The sequence below is a fragment of the Nanorana parkeri genome, unplaced genomic scaffold (assembly GCF_000935625.1).
Source record: "Nanorana parkeri isolate BGI_ZX_2015 unplaced genomic scaffold, ASM93562v1 scaffold539, whole genome shotgun sequence".
Lineage (NCBI taxonomy): Eukaryota > Metazoa > Chordata > Amphibia > Anura > Dicroglossidae > Nanorana > Nanorana parkeri.
Window position 1 is genome coordinate 1,246,660 of NW_017306807.1, and position 3,238 is coordinate 1,249,897.

Sequence of the window (3,238 nt, forward strand, 5' to 3'; positions counted from 1 at the left end):
TTTTGAACCATAGAGAAAAAAGCCATTGATTGTGCTTGCTGCCAAAAGTTCATTCTTGCTCACTGTTTCACCCTTATGTTACCTGATTATCTCTAAGAGGCTCAAATCCATCACATTACTTCCTAAAATGTAATAGCATTTAGTCAATGTAAATACTAACTATATATGTTGAAATCAGAATACTAATAAGGTGTTAAATAGTGTGGCTACATGGCATATGGCAGTATTTACATAAGATAACATACTCCACTGTGTACATAAGTATGATGCATGGCAACCTGTGACTATGAACAGTTGTTTTCTTTTTACTTTAGCCTTTATGTGAAACTATTGTACTGTATTTTCCAAGGAATATATATATTTGTCTATGATATGTGATGTAGTAAAGGAGAAAATCCCCACAGAAACAGGGAACTGAACTGTTTTCCAAAGTGTATGCATAGCCACATTTTCTTTTGTACGTTATTAGGGTGGGGAAGGATTATAACCCCTGTTAAGTTTATTTTTTATTTTTGTCACAAAGATAGAAAGTGATAGGAAATCTTATCACCAGAACAAGAAGTGAGGGTAATGTTTTCAATGTGAACATCTGTTCCAGTGGCAACTGTCTAAAAAGGGAATTCCCCTCACTTTGTGAGGAGCTGTGAAGGGAATCTTGCCAGACAAAATATAATACATCTACAGAGGTGTCAACCTTTCTATGCTTTATCCAAAAATGTAAACAAAATAAGTTTTGCTGTGCATACATTTTAATCTATTCAAAGTGTATTTCCACTTTTGCAGCCAGATTATACCTACTTTATATTTGTTACACGTTCCCATTCACATTGCATAGCTATATTGCAAAATATTTAAAAATTGCTGCTTACATTTTTACTTGCTAAACTAAAGTTTTCCCATTCTACGTAATATTAAAGTGGACCTTTACCCTCTTTGACTAAAAAATCACATCAGCATACAGCATTGCATCCTGGGAGGCTTAAATCAGCAATGCATTGCTGGAAAAATTCATCTGTAATCTCAGGGAATGGCATTTTTCTCCTCTGAAATGATCTGCATGGCAAAAACTAAAAAGCTGGCAATTATCCATAAGTATCTGTTTGCTGGTTGTCATTACTAAACATTTCTAAAGGTGCCTTTGTTGTTATTTTGAAGTTATGGGTAAAGTTCCTCTTTAAGGAGGGGGTTGGGGAGTTGTTTACCTTAGTTAACCCTGTCTCTACTGTGCTGGGAGATCTCATGATCAGTTGTAAACTATATGTAAACAGTCTGCCCCAACAAAGGGTTACAGATCTTGAGGCTCCTGTTCTACAGTGTATGTTAATGAGAGGAAACTCATTCTGTCCCCACCATGTTTAACCACTTTCAGTTTTAAATTGTCCAGAGCAGCTTGCAGTTTGTCCAGAGGTCTGCTCCAAAAGAAACAACTAGAAAGTTAAGGAATATTTTTTTTAAACATTTTGGTATGCTGTAGGATTGGGAACACATAACAAACAAAGTGGCATTTTCTCAAATTTGACTGCAAAAGTGGATCTTTGTCCTGTCCCCCAGAAATCAACTGCAAAGTGTATGTTCATCTTTTGTCTATTAGACCACTAGTGTCTCCTTTCCACTTTAAAGAAGCTATTCAAGCACAGATCACACTTGAATAGCTTCTTCCCCGGCTTCTCTAACTGGGGAATGACAGCTAAGGAACCGGAAGTGATGCAATCAGCGTCACTTCCAGCTACATTCAAAGGGGAGGAGATTGGTGAACAAATGTTTGCTGGTCTCTCTCTGCTTTGCCCGCCAACACCCATAATGCCAGTCCTAGGCCCGCAAGCGGGGCAGTAGAACCCAGCAAGCAAGGTGGGGATGTCACAGGCAGGGCACTCTTCATCAGCCCCTGGAAGCACTCTGGTGGCAGTTTTACATAGCTAAACAGTCTTTTTACAGGGGATGGCTGGCAATGACGTATGGCAACGCTTGCTAGCAGTAGATATATGCAAAAAAAAAAGTGGAGACTTAAATTCTACTTTAACGCAAGAAAGCATGGGCAGGGGATGTTTGCCAGAGTTGAAGAATGATTACAGACATACAGTAGAATCATTGCCCACTCTTACGCCATGCACAGCATCTCCAATACATGTAGGTACCTTCAAAGACAAGCTGTTGCTTTGTCCTCGGATCTTCTGTTAGCGTACTCAGCATGTAAAGCTATAACATACAGAAAACCACCTTATACTATAAAAATCAAACACCAGCACATTTTAAAGCAAAAGTAAAGGTTAAAAAGACATGATGTGTAAATCGTTTCTGCCATAAAAGCTTCTTTCTACCTTTCAGCAATTTTTTTTTCAGTACTGAACACTCAAACCCTGGAAGAAGACTGGTTATGTATTGCGATCTGTTGTGTTGTGATTAGTTTTTCAACGGATGCTAACGGAAGGGAACCGAAAAACGAATGGGTATGAATCGGCCTTGTTCACATTGCTCCATTCCGGATCATTAAGTTGCGCTAAAAAAAGTAGAACATGCAATACTTTTTTCAACGTAACGCAAAAGAATTGGTGTGAAGTAGCCACAATCACACCCGTTCATTTTTCGATACCCTTCCGTTAGCATCCATTGGAAAAAAAAAGATTGCAACGCAATGGATCAGAAGGAATTCAGAAGGTACAATTGCGAGTCAATGGACTCTCCACTGACTTGCGATTCCCTTCCGATTTTGGTGTGAATGCACCCTAAGTCAGGGGTGGACAAATGAATATGGAATTCAGGAACCAGTCTGTCCAATCCAGGACCCTGCAGCATTCAACTCAACTCAAACGTTGGGTGCCAGCTGTAATTTATAAGGAGCATTGGATACCTAGATCCTGGGTGTCAGGGTACTTCAGCCGGTCCTCATAGTACAGCTTCAGCCCAAATTGCTGCACAGGCCGCTGCGCACATGCATGCGAATGTTCTGCACTATGGTTCCAGTATTGCGCATAGAAATGCTCATGCGCGAAAACGACATTCACATTCATGTGCAACACTGTACATGCACCATAGCATGTTTCTGGCGCCAGGAGGTCTATTTAAAGATGTCTTCTGCATCTGCACACCGCTGAGAGATCTTCAGCGGTGTGAAATCTGTTTCACCCAGCTTGATTACTGATGCTGCTGCTTGCTGCCTGCTTTGTGACCTTGGCTTGTCCTTTGACCATTCTTCTGTCTCCTGGTTTGGTGCCACTCTCCTCGCAAGTGTATGACTCCT